Here is a 19000-nt window from a genome sequence, read left to right on the forward strand (position 1 = left end):
GGAACAGAGTCTAAGGTGCCGCTGGTTTTTCACCAGAGCCCGCTGCAATGCGGGATGGACTTGCTGCATATATATATATATATATATATATATATATATATATATTGATATATAGTGCTGTATCTAAATTGTTGTACGGTTGTGTGGGGTTAGGCAGATGGGCTAGTGATAATAATTACGTCACTTATATCCCCCAATAGTGTTAACGGGGGACGGGGACAACCACGCCGGAGCAGAGAGGCAGGGGCAGGGGCAGGAGAAGCACCAGGTGAGTGACGGACTGGGGCTCGCATGCGGGCGCGTCCCGCGATGCGAGTCCCAGCCCCGCCGGCAGCAGCAGGTAATGGGACCATGCGCTCACGGCCAGCGTGTGCAGCCAGAGCTCATAACGTGACAATATGTTCTATGCATTTCTTATTTTAAGTGCTTCATATATATAGTCATTGTGCTTATATATTAAATAATGTTTAAATAATGTTCTATATGTGTCATATTGATTTAACCCCTTAAGGACCAAGGACGTACCGTTACGTCCTTGGTCCTGCTCCCGTGATATAACGCGGGGTTACACGGTAACCCCGCATCATATCACAGCGGGCCCGGCGTCATAGTGAAGCCGGGACCGGCCACTAATAGTGCGCCGCGCGCTATTAACCCTTTAGCCGCGCGCTCAGAGCTGAGCCACGCGGCTAAAAGTGAAAGTAAAAACTGACGGTTAGCTCGGAGCTGTTCGGGATAGCCGCGGCGAAATCGCGGCATCCCGAACAGCTTGCAGGACAGCCGGAGGGTCCCTGCCTGCCTCCTCGCTGTCTGATCCCCGAATGACCCCCGAAAGTGAATAAAGATAATTTAACCCCTCCCCTATTAAAAGTTTGAATCACCCCCTTTTCCCATAAAAAAACACAGTGTAAATAAAAATAAACATATATGGTATCACTGCGTGTGTAAATGTCCGAATTATAAAAATATATTGTTAATTAAACCGCTCGGTCAATGGCGTATGCGCAAAAAATTCCAAAGTCCAAAATAGTGCATTTTTGGTCACTTTTTATATCATTTAAAAATGAATAAAAAGCGATCAATAAGTCCTATTAATGCAAAAATGGTACTGTTAAAAACTTCAGATCACGGCGCAAAAAATGAGCTCTCATACCACCCCATACGCAGAAAAATAAAAAAGTTATAGGGGTCAGAAGATGACAATTTTAAATGTATTAATTTTCCTGCATATAGTTATAATTTTTTCCAGAAGTACGACAAAATCAAACCTATATAAGTAGGGTATCATTTTAATTGCATGGGCCTACAGAATAAAGATAAGGTGTCATTTTTACCGAAATATGTACTACGTAGAAACGGAAGCCCCCAAAGTTTACAAAACTGCGTTTTTTTTTTTCAATTTTGTCGCACAATGATTTTTTTTTCCGTTTCACCGTAGATTTTTGGCCAAAATGACTGATGTCATTACAAAGTAGAATTGGTGGCGCAAAAAATAAGCAATAATATGGATTTTTAGGTGCAAAATTGAAAGAGTTATGATTTTTTTAAAGGCAAGGAGCAAAAAACGAAAATGCAAAAACGGAAAAACCCCCGGTCCTTAAGGGGTTAAGATACATATATGTATAACCTTTGTCTTTATATACTCATTTTGTTTATTACTCATAACCAATAAATCTGCATAAGTTAATAATACCTGTGTTTTATTTCATGATATTGCAAAACATACCGCCATAGCGTAAACTTTTAAATATTCTGGTTAAATAGTCAGGCCCAGAGATATGAATTGCATTATAGATATTTAAGCAGTTCATAAGATCACATTTATTAAATTACTGGTGACTACAGGTCATGATCTCACAATGTCGTAATGACTGCCCGCCATAGGGGGATAGACACGACAGTCATATGGGGTCATCCTTTCGGGGGAACTAATCCTATATTAAGGGAGTTGCCCACAGGGGTGATTTACATATGAATAGTTGTCTCACTTTGCATAATCTCCTCCCACAAATTTAAGGAGGTCCACATGTGGGTCACCACTCTGTGTGATCAATCAGACTGACATATTTGGAAGGTCCTACCGAGATCAGATAATACTGACATAATTTGGTAGGTCCCACCATAGATCAAATCAATAATACTGCCATCTTCCACTAACAGCAAGAATAATGAACATTCTATCTATCCAGATAAATCCATGGAGAGCAGCACAATCCCAATAAAATGCACTGGAGCATTGAGCTCAATAGCACTGGTCACAGGTGTGCAGAGAGCAGCAATTAGGAAAGAGCAGCAGCACCCAAAAATATGTAAAAAATGTAGTGTCTTTGTTTCATCCAAACCATCCATAAATGCAATTTTTGGATGGTATATATATATATATATATATATATATATATATATATATATATATATATACACACATTTTTCACATATTTTTAAGTGCTGCTGCTGTTTTCTACTTGCGACCTATCTATCTAAAAGTAATGTAAAGAATTATACATATCATAGGTTACATATATTCAGTTACCAGTTTATATGTTACAATTATTGCAATGTCAAAAAAACTATTACTAATACGATTCTAAAGGAATATGAATTCTTGTCAGAACTAATTATATACGGATAGCATCCTTGTAAAAAATGCAGAAGACATAGAACTGGGCTAAAAAATTTATGCATAGTACACTCATTTATTATAATCATTTCCATTAAAGATGAATCCCTCAGGCCTTCACTTATCATTCCTCTTTGTTGTATTCCTCGAGGTCTTGTATTATTTGCCTGTAATACATTCACTATATTTATATGTGCTTCTCATTTTCTTTGTCCTTGAACAATACTAATTTCCTAGACCATTTGCCTCAATGAAAAGCAAAATTAAGTCGTAAAACGTATAAACGATGATAAACTAAGAACATAATAATGCTTCTTACCCCAGAAATACATGCAGAAAGCTACACTGAGGGCGACATATAATTTCTCCTGCTGGGCATTGTCATTGCACACTTGTAAACTGTGGGCACTCTGAATAGCAATGTTTACCTGTTATGCCTGACTCAAGGCTACATTGCAAGGTAGTTTTTTCTGTACAAACAGAAATGCTATTTGTGTGTGATAAAAATGTAATGCAAGCACTTTTGCATACTAGAAAGTGACATTTTAAGACATATAGGCTTAATGATAAGTAATAAGGCATTTCTGACCATCCCATCATCCAAGGTGGCAACTACATATTATGTATTAATGAAAGGCGGGGATAAGGAGATGATTGTGGTCTTCATACACGACATGATAAGTTTATTATTTCATGCAATAATAAAGGGCTTTTTACTGGCTCGCCAGACAGAGGAGAAGGTTCCTGCCAGGAGGAAACAGAGTCAATTGGTCAATAAAGGAGAAAGGCATTGTGCACAAACACGAGATAGAGAAAAGGATAGGAGGGCTGGAATCAGTACCTGGCAAATCCTGGTAAGGGCCATGTGCGAGGAGGCTACTTTACTAGTAAGGTAAATATTAATTATACAGGGGTCAGTGCAGGGGTGTAGCTTAAAACCACAAGGCCCCCTATGCAAAAAAATTCCTGGGGCCCCCCTACCCCCTGACGACCCCCAACCTCAAACGACCGCCTTCCCCAACCACATAAATATATTAGTGACTACAGCAATGATAGGACTCAGCCAGAAGAGTATACAATGATATAAGTGACTCACAGACAGGGCCAGACTGGGACCAATTTAAGCAGACCATTTTTTTTTTGGTGGGGGTCCGACTGCTGGGACCCCCAGTGATCCCCTTGGTTCAAGTGGCTCTCCAACTATTGGAAAGATACAACTCCCATCATAACTGGAGAGCCTCAGGCATTATGGGAGTTGTTTTGTAAAAGCTGTAGAGCCTCAGATTGGGGTAAAGTTTCACCCATCATCACTGCAGAATGTACAAGTGACTTCAGCAGTAATGGGACAGTCAGGAGAATACACAATAATATCCGTGACCTGAGTGACGTCTTCTCTGTTGCCTTTTCTTTTCTTTTTCATCTAGTCCAGACACCGGGACTTTTTCTGCTACATCTTCTCAGCAGAATCTGACACCTGAACATCATTGGTTCCCCACTTTGTCAGCAGATCCTCATCCTCTATATGAAGACAATAATCTTTACGACCTTGCACCTGAAAATAACCCTGCCACACACTGTACCCTCTGAATATAATACTGCCACACTGTACCCTCTGAATATAATATTGGCACACACTGTACCCTCTGAATAGAATACTAACACACACTATGCCTTCTGAATATAATACTGCCACACAATGTACCATCTAAATAGAATACTAACATGCACTGTATCCTCTGAAAATAGTAACATAGTAACATAGTTCATAAGGTTGACCAGAGTCCATCAAGTTCAACCTATAACCCTAATGAGTCTCTACTAAGTTGATCCAGAGGAAAGCAAAAAACCCTCATACTCGAGGTAAAAATTCCTTCCCGACTCCAAATATGGCATAAGAATAGATCCCTGGATCGACCTTCTGTCCATATAGATCTAAAATCCATAACCTGTAATGTTATTATTCTCCAAAAATGCATCCAGACCCCTTTTTAACCTGTTGGGGACGAAGGGCGTATGAATACGCCATTGCGTCCTGGTACTTAAAGACGAAGGGCGTATTCATACTCCCGTGGGAATTTCGGTCCCTGCCGTGCGCTGGGCGGGGACCGGACCGGGGTGACTGCTGATAGCAAATGTCCAGGGGAGTCATTAGACCCCCCCATGTCGGCGATCAGCGCAAATCGCAAGTGAATTCACACTTGCGATTTGCGCCAATTCCGGGTCATTACGGGTCTATGGTGACCCGGTGACCCGGAATATAAGGGAGATCGTGGTTGTCTAAGACACCTACAATCCCCCTGAAGGGATAGGAGTGAGGTGGCACGGGTGCCACCCTTCCTATCCCTGCTATTGGTGGTCTAGACGCAATCATCAATAGCAGATCGGGGGCCGGGGGGTTAGCTTTCATTTTCCCCATCCTGTCCACCCACAATAGGTGGGGCAGGACGGGGAAACCGGCGGGGATCGGCGCCGAAGATCCACTTACCCGTACGGAGGCTGCAGGCGACGGAGATCGGCTGGCGGCGATGACCTGCGGCAGAAGAGGACAGCTCCCTGGATCCTACGGAAGCTGGTAAGTTGCCTAGCAACATCTGGAGGGCTACAGTCTGAGACCATTATACGGTGGTCTCTAACCTGTAGCCCTCCAGATGTTGCAAAACTACAACTCCCAGCATGCCCAGACAGCTGTTTGGGCATGCTGCAATATGTAGTTTTGCAACAGCTGGAGGGCTACAGTTTGAGACCATTATACAGTGGTCTCTAAACTGTAACCCTCCAGATCTTTGCTGTCTGGGCATGCTGGGATTTGTAGTTTTGCAACATCTGGAGGGTCACAGTTTGGAGCAGTGGTCTATAAACTGTAGCCCTCCAGATGTTGCAAAACTGCAAATCCCAGCATGCCCAAACAGCAAATAGCTGTCTCGGCAGGCTGGGAGTTGTAGTTAAGTACCTCCAGCTGTTGCATAACTACATCTCCCAGCATGCCCTTCGGCGATCAGTACATGCTGGGAGTTGTAGTTTTGCAACAGCTGGAGGCACACTGGTTGGAAAATACTGAGTTAGGTAACAGAACCTAACTGAAGGTTTTCCAACCAGTGGGCCTCCAGCTGTTGCAAAAGTACAACTCCCAGCATGCACGGTCTGTCAGTACATGCTGGGAGTTGTAGTTTTGAAACAGCTGGAGGTTTCCCCCCCCCCCCCCATGTGAACGTACAGGGTACATTCACACGGGCGGGTTTACAGTAGGTTTCCTGCTTCAAGTTTGGGCTGCGGCAAATTTTTCGCAACAGCGCAAACTACTAGCGGGAAACTCACCGTAACACGCCAGTGCGAATGTACCCTAAAAATACTACACTACACAACACTAACACAAAATAAAGGGTAAAACACTATATATACAACCCCCTTACACTGTCCCCCCCAATAAAAATGAAAAACGTATTGTATGGCAGTGTTTCCAAAACGGAGCCTTCAGCTGTTGAAAAAACAACAACTCCCAGCATTTCTGGACAGCCACTGACTGTTCAGGCATGCTGGGAGTTTAGCAACAGCTGGAGGCACCCTGTTTGGGAATCACGGGTGTAGAATACCCCTATTTCCACCCCTATGCAATCCCTAATTTAGTCCTCAAATGCGCATGGCGCTCTCTCATTTTGGAGCCCTGTTGTATTTCAAGGAAACAGTTTAGGGCCATATATGGGGAAAAATTGCACTACAAATTTTTGGGCGCTTTTTCTCCTTTTACCCCTTATGAAAAGGAAAAGTTGGGGGTTACACCAGCCTGCTATTTAAAAAAAAATACAAAATTTTACACTAACATGCTGGTGTTGCCCCATACTTTTTATTTTCACAAGCAGTAAAAGAAAAAAAGACCCCCAAAATTTGTAACGCAATTTCTCCTGAGTACGGAAGTAAAATGCTCTGCGGACGCACAACATGGCTCAGGATTGAGAACGCACCATGTACATTTGATCGATCGCAAGCATCGCTTAAATGTGAAGAACGGATACCAACTGCACAGCATATCGAGGCATGCAGCCTCCCACCATAACTGCAGTTTTACCAGCTTTACAGTCACCCCGCTAGAAGAAATTCCTGCATCCACAAACAGAAGATATACCCAATTATGTAGGAGGGAAAACTTCTGGATATTCAAAATGAAAACTTTGACCGCCATGGAATTCAATGAATACATTGAACATACTGTATAACCTCCAGAATCTCGTAATATCCACCATCATCATAAGAACAGTAGGCGCAACAGTGATTGGTCTACTCACAATCACAGAATTCTGTTTTTGCAAGAATCAGTCGGCAGTCCTCTGATTGGTCTAAAAGACATCACAAACTCACAGCTTATTGGTCGCTATTTTTTCATGTCTCCCGCTATTTTCGACTAAGAATATCTTTGCGATTATCGGCCTCCAGCTGATTAGTTCATCCCGCATCACTAGGACAAGCCCGGTCTGGCACGTCCCACATACAGTAGCAGATGACGTATCCGCCCCCTGGCTTCCCATTGGTCGCCACCCCATTCAATACTGACAGCGGACTATTCTAACCAAATAAGTTCTCCCTGACAACCAATGATGCAATGAGGTACAATTTATTCCCATTAATCGCTCCTCACCATAGGCCTAACAGCGGCAATTACAAAATCCATTTTTGCCCGAAACACCAAACAGATAGTACAATACACCACAAACAAAGGTTATCAAACACCGACTATGTATTCCTGATATTTTTATGTTACACAAATGTTTTTTTTTTAAACGTGTGTCTATCTGGCTCCGCCAAGAGGTTTCTCTGACCTCTGCCCAGATGTTTTGTTTGGCGCCAAAAACACACATATATGTTTCTATCACTGTATGTTTCTGTAGCAATTGATAAAGAAGGAACTATCCTTCGAAACGTATCTTGCACACCATGTAAAAGGGTTTAATGTGTTGAATAAATACAATGTTTACATTTTTACACTGTCTCCTCCATGACTGCGATATCCACAAGGCAGCGCCACCAACAGAACTTTTTTTCTGAAACCTACCTTGCATGTACATTTGAGGCCTAAATTGGTGATCTGCACAGGGGTGGCTGATTTTACAGCGGTTCTGACATAAACGCAAAAAAATAAATACCCACATGTGACCCCATTTTAGAAACTACACCCCTCATGAAACGTGACAATGGGTATATTGAGCCTTAAAGGGGTACTCCGCCCCTAGACATCTTATCCCCTATCCAAAGGATAGGGGATATGATGTCAGATCGTCGCGGTGCCGCTGTTGGGTAGCCCAGGGATCCCCGCTGCGGCACTGCGCTATCATTACAGCACAGAGCGAGTTTGCTCCGTGCGTAATGACGGGCGATACAGGGGATGGAGCCGCATGACGTCGTGGCTCCGCCCCTAGTGACATCACGGCCTGTCCCCTTAATGCAAGTCTATGGCAGGGGGCGTGACGACCGTCGCGCCCCCTCCCATAGACTTGTATTGAAAGGGGCGGGCCGTGACATCACGAGGGGCGGAGCCATGACATAACGATGCTTCGCCCCTGTATTGCGCGTCATTACGTGCAGAGCGAACTCGCTCTGTGCTGTAATGATAGCGGGGTGCCGCAGCGGGGATCCCGGGGCTCCCCAGCAGCAGCACCGCGGTGATCTGACATCTTATCCCCTATCCTTTGGATAGGGGATAAGATGTATTTGGGCGGAGTACCCCTTTAACACCCCACAGGTGTTTGACGAATTTTCCTTAAAATTGGATGGGAAAATGAAAAAAAATATATTTTTTTTTCACTAAAATGCTGGTGTTACCCTAAATTTTTCATGTTCACAAGGGAAAATAGGAAAAAAAGCCCCCCAAAATATGTAACCCCATTTCTTCTGAGTAAGAAAATACCCCATATGTGGATGTAAAGTGCTCTGTGGGCGCACTACAATGCTCTGAAGAGAAGGAGCGCCATTGGGATTTTGAAGAGAAAATTTGTCCGGAATAGAAGGCCACCTGTGTTTACAAGGCCCCCATAGTGCCAGAACAGTGGACCCCCCCACATGTGATCCCATTGTGGGATTTCAATTCTTGTAGTCCGTAGGCAGCACAGTATGGGTTAAACTGGTCCTCCTGGACTTGTCATAAGAGATACACAGCATCTAATTAAACAATTAGCATAACTAATGAGCCCCTCCTACATACCATAAATACTCCCACAAACCCACACATAACAGAGTTAGTTCTTATAGCATGATTTATTAGGGCGGGAACTCTGTGCTGCCTACGGACTCCAGGAATTGAAATTTTCAGGTAAGCAAAATTTAAGACATTCCTGGTCGTCCTACGGCAGCACAGTATGGGATCTAAGTAGCAGAAAACAACAAAGGGAGGGCATTATTTCTTGAACGCTTCTTCTAACACTGTTTTGCCCAGGGCTGGACAATTGGAGAAATCCAACCGGTAGTGTTGCATGAACATAGTAGGAGTAGCCCATGTAGCTGCTCTGCATATTTCCTGCAGTGAAACATATGATACCTCTGCCCAAGAGGCTGCAGTTGCTCTCGTTGAATGTGCCTTTATATCCTTTGGAGGATCTAATCCTTCCATCTGGAAACATAAACTAATGGATTTCTTTATCCAATTCGTTATGGTAGATTTCGCTGCCTTAGCTCCTCTAGCTAAACAGATGTTCAGAGCATCTGAACGGTCGTGTTCTTGAGATGTATTCCAGAACCGATCTTCTTACATCAAGCTGTGAAACCTCCTCCTTTTCCGAGAGAGCCGTCAGAATGATTTCTTGCTGTAGGTTCGACATTGAATGCACATTGAATAAATCCCGGCAATGTATGTAGGACTAATGCATCTCCGAGATTCCTGAGATAAGGTTCGCGGCATGATAATGCTTGTATTTCACTTATGCGCTGTGTTGACGTGATGGCAACCAAAAAGCATGTCTTCCAAGTAAGAAACTTCAAATCGATAGACTCTACTGGCTCAAAGGGGCCTGCTGTCAAACACTTTAATACTCTGGATAGATCCCGGGATGGAATCGGTTTATCTATCTTTGGACATAGATTCTTGACCCCATTAAAAAATCTCTTGATCAAAGGATCGTCTGAGAATTTTCCTGATAGAAAATGATTTATAGCCGCAAACTGCACCTTCAATGTAGATTGCTTAATGCATTCCTTGTAGAAACTTCAATACTATTGGTACTGTAATTTCTTGTTCCGGGTATACTGATCTGAATATCTTCCAGATCCTGGAGTAGCATTTCTTCGTACCTGGCTTACTGGAACTCACCAATGTTGCAATAACGTCCTCCTTAAGACCCTTCTTTAGCTCCTCCAATTCACTTTCCAAGCCGTTAGGTTCAGGAACTCCAGGTCCTTATGATACAACCCTTTTTACTTGAGCAGATCCATCCTTTTTGGTAGATGCCAAAATTGATTCCTCGACATTTCTCTCATTATTGAAAACCATGACCTCCCCGGCCAATATGGAAGAATTAGTATGGCTTGAGGCTTGTCCTTCTTTACTTTCCACAATGTTCTCTGGATCAGCACTGGTGGTGGGAATGCATACACAAATCTCCTTTCCCAGGATATTGAGAGCCCATCTATATGCAGGGGTTTGTCCAGGGGTGACAGGGAACAAAACTTCCTCATTTTGGTGGAAAAACATCCAAGTCTGGCATTCCAAACCTCTCCGTGATCTTCCAGAACACTTGTTGATTCAGTTCCCATTCCCCAGGATGTAATGTTTTCCTGCTTAGCAGATCTGCTTTTACATTGAGAGTACCTTTCAGATGGATGGCTGATTTTCCATCTTGGCACACTGAGTCATGAGGTTTGGGCATCTTGTGCCTCCCTGCTTGTTTAAGTAGTAAAATGTAGGGAGGTTGTCTGATCTTACTAAAACCTCCTTGCCAGATAAGAAAGGGGAGAAGAGACGCAGGGCTAGATACACTGCCCTTAGCTCCTTCACGTTTGAAGACAAATCTCTTTCCGTCCGTGACCACCTTGCCTGTGTCCAATGCTGTCCAATGTACGCTCCCCATCCCAGAGCTGAGGCATCTGTTGTTAGTATCACCGTCTGGGGAGCTGTTAGGAGCGACTTCCCCTTTGAGAATCTGTTCCGGACTAACCACTAGTGTTGAGCGGCATAGGCCATATTCGATTTCGCGAATATTCGCGAATATATGGACGAATATTCGTCATATTCGCGAATATTCGCATATTCGTAATGTTCTCGTTTTATTTTCGCATATGCGTATATTCGCATGTGCGAAAATTAACATATGCGAAAATTTGCATATACAAAAATCAACATAAGCGAAAATTCGCATATGCGAAAATTAGCATATGCAAATTTTCACATATGCGAAAATTTGCACGCCAGTCTCACACAGTAGTATTAGTGCCTTCTTACACCACACAAGCTGGAAGCAGAGAGGGATGATCACTGTGATGTGTACTGTGAAAAAAAAAAGAATATTCGTAATTACGAATATATAGCGCTATATTCGCGAATATTCGCGAATTCGCGAATATGCGATATTCGCGAATAAAATTCGAATTGCGAATATTCGAGAGCAACACTACTAACCACCATTGTAGATCCTTGCCGAGATCCCTTGGTTTCCAAATAATCTTTTCCAAAGATGTCTGTGACCTGTTCCACTTGCTCATTATCCTCCTTTGTAGACTGCGTATATGGGCTTTTGACCATTGCACCGCATCTATAGTAGATGTCAAACTGCCCAGAATCCTCATGGCCTGGCGGATTGTCACTCTCCTGTTTCTTAAAAGACCTCCAATCTGCCGCCTCAATTTTCTTTCCCTCTCCTGAGAGATTGAAATCTTCATGGCAATGGAATCCACTATGAATCCCAGAAAGATGACTTTCTGGGATAGAAACAGGCGTGACTTTTTCTCATTTATAATGAATCCGTGTTCCTCCAGAAATTCCCTCGTCTTGGCTACATCCTTTGTAAGCTGCTCTTTTGACACTGCTTTCATCCACCAGTCGTTCAAGTATGGGACTAACGAAATTCCCTGAACGCGTAGGGATGCCGCTAGCACCACCACTACTTTTGTGAATACCCTTGGTGATGAACTCAGGCCGAAGGGTAGACTGCTGAACTGGAAGTGCCATCTTGAACCTGCTACTTCAAAAGCGAATCTGAGGTATTTTCTGAATAGTGGGTCTATCGGAATGTGGAGATATGCGTCCGCCAAGTCCATTGTGGTCATGAAATCCCCCTGGGTGAGGATGGAAATCACAGATCTTATAGTTTCCATTTTGAAATGTTTCTTCTCCAGAAATTTGTTCAGATAGGTTAGATCTATCACCAACCTCCATTTTCCATTGTTCTTTGGAACCGCAAATATTCTGGAGTAAATTCCTCTTTCCAGCTGTTGTTGTGGTATCCACTCTATGGCATCCTTTGCATAAAATTCCAGTACCAACGGTAAGATATTGGGGCATTGATTGGAGCTGAGAAAAAACTTCTCTGGTGGAATGTTGAGAAATTCTAACCTGTAGCCCTCTCTTATCACTGACAGAACCCACTTGTCCTTCATCGTATCTTTCCATATTGGTGAAAAAGTTCTTAATCTTCCTCTTTGGGGAGCTGTAAGGTGGCGTCATAACTCTTTTTTCTTTGACGGTGGTTTGGTCTTATTGGCCTGGTTGTAGCCGGTATTTTTCCTTTGTGTATTATACCTGGCTCTGTTATAACTCCCCTGCTGATAATTCCTTTTATAGGATCTTGGGGATCTTCTCCACTTAGGTTTTCCCTCAAACGGCTCATTCTTGGCTGTTCCAGCAAATACGTCATTTTCATCGTTCATGTCCTTTAAAATCCCCTTGAGATTAGGACCGAACATAGACTCGGGAGAAAAAGGCAAAGAAATTAGATAGTTTTTAGCTGCCACATCCCCTTTAGTCCACTGCTTAATCCACAAAGATCTCCTTATGGAATTTGTTTCCGCCAAATTTTGTGCTGTCAGTCTGAGTATCCAATGGGGCGTCGCACAGAAACTCTGCGGCTGATTTCATAACTGGCATTCTTTTTAAAATATCCTCACGAGGTACTCCCTCCTGAAGATCTTTTGTCATCTGACTTAGCCATATGCGTAGTGCTCTCGCCACTGGGAGAGATGTCATGGCTATTTTAGCAGAAGCAGCCAAAGTTGAATGAGCCTTTTTTGCCAATGAGTCAGCCCTTTTGTCCATTAGATTGGACAAAAGCGATGTATCCTCAGATGGGAAGTATGACTTCTTCACCAGCTTTGCCACTGGTAAGTCCACCTTAGGCAGATTATACCAAGAAGCTGTAGCCTGAGCATCTAGTCTATAGACAGACCTAAACCTAGATCCCACATCTACTCGCTTATCTGGCTACTGCCAATTGGTTTTAAACCACTTATTGACCTCAGGGTGAGTTGGAAAAGTCTTATCATTAGACACTGGAAAATAATACAAGCTTCTTCCAGTACATGTTTCACTGATTTTACTAGATTGTGCATATCATCCTTATGCAACATATAATAATCTTCTGGTGCGTCCTGAGACTCCACCGAAGAAACGGATCCAGCCTCATCTGAGTCAGATGGTGAGACAGCTCTGTGCATTTTGCGTTTCTTTGCTGGTGCGGATTCTTCCGGCAAAATAGATGCTATACGTTTTTTTAAACCAGTCAAAGAAAGAGCCAGCCTCAACTCCAAACCTCCGGTCCTCCTCAGCCGGCTGAGAGTTCTCGGAACATTCTTCACAGATCTCAAGATCTATATTATCTGGAAACGGTTGAGAGCATGATCTGCATTGTCTATGTTTTGATTTCCTGGTTCTTTTCTTTTTTGCAGCTGCGTCAGACATCTATAATACAAATAATATCTTTGATAGAACCAGGAAATCAATACAGAATATATATGCATCCTTAATAATTATAGACAATAAGGAGGCTTCCATAAATAATACTCCAACTATGCAGTATACAGGAACCAAGTGTTAAAGGGTTACTCCGCCCCTAGACATCTTATCCCCTATCCAAAGGATAGGGGATAAGATGTCAGATCGCCGGGGTCCCGCTGCTGGGGACCCCAGGGATCGCTGCTGCAGTACCCCGCTATCATTACTGCACAGAGCGAGATCGCTCTGCACGTAATGACGGGCAATACAGGGGCCGGAGCATCATTACTTCGGATGGACCAGAGAGGCACAGAAACCATACAGGACTCCGTTCCAGCTACCCAGCGTATAACACACAGCATCACTGGGAGCTGTAAGTGGACCTGAGGAAGGCATCAGTGGATGCCGAAACACGTTGTCCCCAATACTTCAATAAAGCATTTTATTGTCCTGTGCCACTCGAGTCCTCTTTTATCGACCGCACACTGAGCAGTGCCTCGCCAAACCATTTTCTTTCCTGTTCATACTCCCATTGTTCACATATCGGACACCTATTTGGTACATCCAATACCGGTAAGAGCACAGCAGCCAGCAAACTTTGCTCACCGCTACCCTCGCAGCCAAACCAAGCGCAAGCACGACCAAGGTTGGTATATCAACTGGGTGTGGTGTAGGGTACACACCAGTGGATACACCTCATCAGGGAGCGCCCCCTGTACTTTCTCATCCCTTCTCCTAAGTATAGGGTAAATGGTGGACATTAGTGTTGCTACTGAATATTCACAATTCGAATTTTATATATATTCAAAATTACTAATATTCGCTTTTTTTCACAGTACAGGTACAATGTCCATGACTGCCCTTTGAGGACTGGCTTTGTATATAATAGCTTGCTATTTATTTAATAATTTATTATATTCAATATATATTCTTTGCACATAGTACTAAGCCTTTTTGGGATTTAGGCTAACCAGTTAACCTTGGGTCAGTTTGTTGAGTGAGCTACACATTCTATTTTTTCTCTTGCATATGACTGAGTCATACCAGACACGGGCACCGTGGAATGGTCAGGGAAGCGGTCGTCTGGATGAAGTGCCGGCTACTCTGTCAGTATTGGATGGGCGGGCGGCTGCAATGCACTGCATACCACAATAAAGAAAGATGGCCCTGGAAGGGCCTGCCCCTCCTCTCCACTCACAAAGTGGCAAGGGTGGGACAGTCAGGGCAAGGGCGTGATGATGGCTTTGTGCTGTCCCCGCCCTTTCTGGGATATGTTAGAAGCCTGGGGCCCAGGCCCTCATCTTGACTCCGCTGCTGCCGAACGTCTGGCAGCAGTGGCCGCGCTGGCACTTGAAGAATTTCCCACTAGGATAATAACATAAATAATGATAGCGGCTGGCCATCATGTAAATGTGGAAAAGGGCTTGGTTGCCATAGCGACCGTTGCAACCTCTATAGCTACGCCACTGGGTCAGTGCACATTGTAGTGATGTACAGTAGTTTGTAAGACAGATGCCTCCTGTGCATGGCTGAAAAACCTACAGCCCCTAGCAGACGATGAGGCTGTAACCTCCGCCCTGAGCCCCATAATGACCAGGTAAAGAAGAAGGAATCTTGACTACACCTTTACTGCTTCTCAAACCTAACGGGAGGTAAAATGCAAGAAATACACCTTTGGTGCTATTGAAGGGAACAATGGATACTGTGGGACTTGTTAGTGTTGCCTTAAAGGAGATGTCTCATGTATAAAAAATGTTCCCTAATGCCCAGGCTGCCTGCAAATAAAATAATAAAGAAGACTCACCTGCCGCTACTCCCCCAGTGTCCTGGTATTTTGCTCTGCTCCTCTGCCACTGTCTTCTTCCTGGTACGGCTGTGGTTAGCATGTCACAATGCTGGTCAGAAAATCAATAGGCTGAGCTGCAGTGGGATGCATTGAGCCTAGGTGACCAGTGCCATGGCTCACTCCATCACACTGCCATACTATCTATCGCCGGGCCAAAGCGGGACATCACTGCAGCCAGCAATTGGCTGACCGGCATAGTGATGCGCTGACCATTGCCAGGAAGGAGACTGTGGCAGATGAGCAGAGCGAGATACCAGGACACAGGTGAGTCCTCTTTATTGTTTTATTTGCAGGCAGCCCAAGCATTAGGGAAAAAATGAAAATAGTCTTACCCACAGATTGCCATTGAAGTAGCAAAGTACAAGAGATGCCATGGTGGCAAGCTATGCTTTTTCCATATTTGAATGTTTCCTTAGTTAATGGAAATTATATTACCTGTATAAGTGTTGCACTATAATATCTCACTGTAAAAAAATTCCAAGACCATGTACAAAGGTATCCACAATGGGTTATCTGTGAACACAGCTGTCCATACTTAAGTGGTAGAGTAGCTACTGTGTAACACTGGGAGCAGGGCCAGCCCAAGACAGGTCCAAGAGTGAAATGCTGCATACCCACCCAACCCTCCCCCAGCCCCCCCCCCCCCCCCTAAAAAAAAGAAAGAAAAATGTACTATTCCATAAAATTGCACTGCATATTCAAGAGCTCCACAGCAATGCAACTCACATTAATCTGCAGCATTAGATAGGCAGCGGTTCATCACATTAGATAGGCCGCATACTTCCCCAACATTAGGTAGGCAGCAGATCCCCACATTAGATAGGCAGCATAGTTTCCCCACATTAGATAGGCAGCATAGTTTCCCCCCATTAGGTAGGTAGGTAGGCAGGCTGGGTTTAGTAGAAACCTATTACTCATTACTCTTAAATACACTTCTGGAAAGTGGAAACCTAGCCTAACACTGTTAGGTCCCCTAGTAGTCTATCTTTGCACTTTAGAGCTGTTTTTAAGGCAAAGTAAAATGTAAAGCTATGGGAAATGGATAGCACCCGGTGGCAACTAAAAGGTTGAATAAAAACACACTGCACTTGTCACGTCTGGGCAGGAAAGGAGTGCACACTATTCTCGCCCACTCCACTATCCCTGCCTACTTACATACCCACCCTAGGCGATGGGTCTGTAACCACGGTGACAGTACCTCCCTAGACAAGTGATGGGAGTCACTGTCAAAATAATAATACAAAAATACAGACACAGATAAAGGTACAGTAGGGAGCGGACAGACTAACAGAAGCAATACTAACACACCCACACAATAAGTCAAAGTCCACTATCCGTGTCAAAACCAGGAGTTGTCGCTAATACCAGAGAGCGGAGCCAAAGGATCAAAATGCCAGATATAACAGATACAGTAGAAAGCTAGCTAGGAGTACAAACTGAGCTCTTTAGCAGGCAGAGATTGGTAGTAGACTGCCAGCTTATGTTAGGCCCAGACCAGGTGCTCTTATCAAGGTCAGCTGACCAGTCCAGATAGCTGGGCGTAGCCAAATGCAAAACAAAACAGAGCTGTCCGAACCGTTTAACCCCATGGTTCCTGACAGTACCCTTCCTTTTAGGAGTGGCCACTGGACCCTTCACAGTCTGAGAGTAAAGAGGTACAGATGAATCATCAATTTCTTCATCATTATACTCATCCTCAATGTCACACCACTCATTGGTGTCCTCACAATCATCTTCACTCATTTCAGAATCCAAATCCAAACATTTTTTGCTTAAGATATTACAATGCACAGATTTAGTCAGAGGCTGCTGCAAAACTGATTCTGAGACAGTCTCAGGTATAACATCAGTTTGCATTGAAGATGAAACAATGCCCCCCAGAAGAACTTTGCCAGTAGCAGTTCTCTGAGGGACATGACATATGCTTGATAAGATGAAATGAGTGTCCTCTCCACAGCAAAAACGCAGGCCATAGAGTTGACAAAACCTCCTGCATTCTTCCGGGGTACGAATGGACCCTATCTGCAGAGGTTCATCCTCAGGCACAGATTTAGAGACAGAAGAGGACTCAAGCAGAACAGAAGACACAGAGGATGAAGAACACTCCCGTTTGAATTCACGCAAACGTCTATCCAAATGCACAGCTAAAGTCATGGCTTGGTCAAGGGTGTCAGAAGAGGGATAGGTTACAAGCATGTCCTTTAACCCCTTAAGGACCCAGCCCATGTATACCTTAAGGACCAGGCCATTTTTTTTACATCTGACAACTGTCACTTTAAGCATTAATAACTCTGGAATGCTTTTACTTTTCATTCTGATTGCGAGATTGTTTTTTCATGACATATTCTACTTTATGTTAGTGGTGACAAATTTTCAATACTTGCATCATTTCTTGGTGAAAAATTTCAGAATTTGATGAAAAAAATGAACATTTTGCATTTTTTTTTTTTTACTTTGAAGCTCTCTGCTTATAAGGAAAATGGATATTCCAAATAAATTATATATTGATTCACATAAACAATATGTCTACTTTATGTTTGCATCATAAAATTGACAAGTTTTTACTTTTGGAAGACATCAGAGGGATTCAAAGTTCAGCATCAATTTTCATATTTTTCACAAAATTTTCAAAATCGGAATTTTTCAGGGATTTTCTTACTCAGAAGAAATGGGGTTACAAATTTTGGGGGGCTTTTTTCCTATTTTCCCTTGTGAAAATGAAAAATTTCGGGTAACACCAGCATTTTAGTGAAAAAAATTTTTTTTTTTCATTTTCCCATCCAACTTTAATGAAAATTTGTCAAACACTTGTGGGGTGTTAAGGCTCACTATATCCCTTGTCATGTTTCGTGAGGAGTGTAGTTTCCAAAATGGGGTCACATGTGGGTATTTATTTTTTTGCGTTTATGTCAGAACCGCTGTAAGATCAGCCACCCCTGTGCAAATCACCAATTTAGGCCTCAAATGTACATGGTGCGCTCTCACTCCTGAGCCTTGTTGTGCACCCGCAGAGCATTTTACGCCCACATATGGGGTATTTCCATAGTCAGGAGAAATTGCGTTACAAATTTTGGGGGTCTTTTTTCCTTTTACCGCTTGTGAAAATAAAAAGTATTGGGCAACACCAGCATGTTAGTGTAAAAATGTTTATTTTTTTACAATAACAGGCTTGTGTAGCCCCCCAACTTTTCCATTTCATAAGGGGTAAAAGAAGAAAAAGGCCCCCAAAATTTGTAGTGCAATTTCTCCCGAGTACGGAAATACCCCATATGTGGCCCTAAACTGTTTCCTTGAAATACAACAGGGCTCCGAAGTGAGAGAGCGCCATGCACATTTGAGGACTAAATTGGGGATTGCATAGGGGTGGACATAGGGATATTCTATGCCAGTGATTCCCAAACAGGGGGCCTCCAGCTGTTGCTAAACTCCCAGCATGCCTGGACAGTCAGTGGCTGTCCAGAAATGCTGGGAGTTGTTGTTTTGCAACAGCTGAAGGCTCCATTTTGGAAAAACTGCCGTACAATACTTTTTTCATTTTTATTGGTGGGGGACAGTGTAAAGGGGTATTTATGTAGTGTTTTACCCTTTATTTTGTGTTAGTGTAGTGTAGTATTTTTACGGTACATTCGCACCG

At 43.4% G+C, this 19000-nt stretch overlaps 1 long non-coding RNA gene across 1 annotated transcript in view; it reads left to right on the forward strand.

Annotated features, from left to right (window-relative positions):
• Window positions 1-249: 249 nt before the first annotated feature.
• LOC130366935 (uncharacterized) overlaps window positions 250-19000 on the forward strand; it is a 30187-nt gene continuing 11436 nt past the window's right edge. Inside the window, exon 1 of the long non-coding RNA XR_008892005.1 lies at window positions 250-268. This is a non-coding gene — a long non-coding RNA (uncharacterized LOC130366935). The remainder of the gene's footprint in view (window positions 269-19000) is intronic.

This window comes from Hyla sarda, chromosome 4 (assembly GCF_029499605.1).
Source record: "Hyla sarda isolate aHylSar1 chromosome 4, aHylSar1.hap1, whole genome shotgun sequence".
Lineage (NCBI taxonomy): Eukaryota > Metazoa > Chordata > Amphibia > Anura > Hylidae > Hyla > Hyla sarda.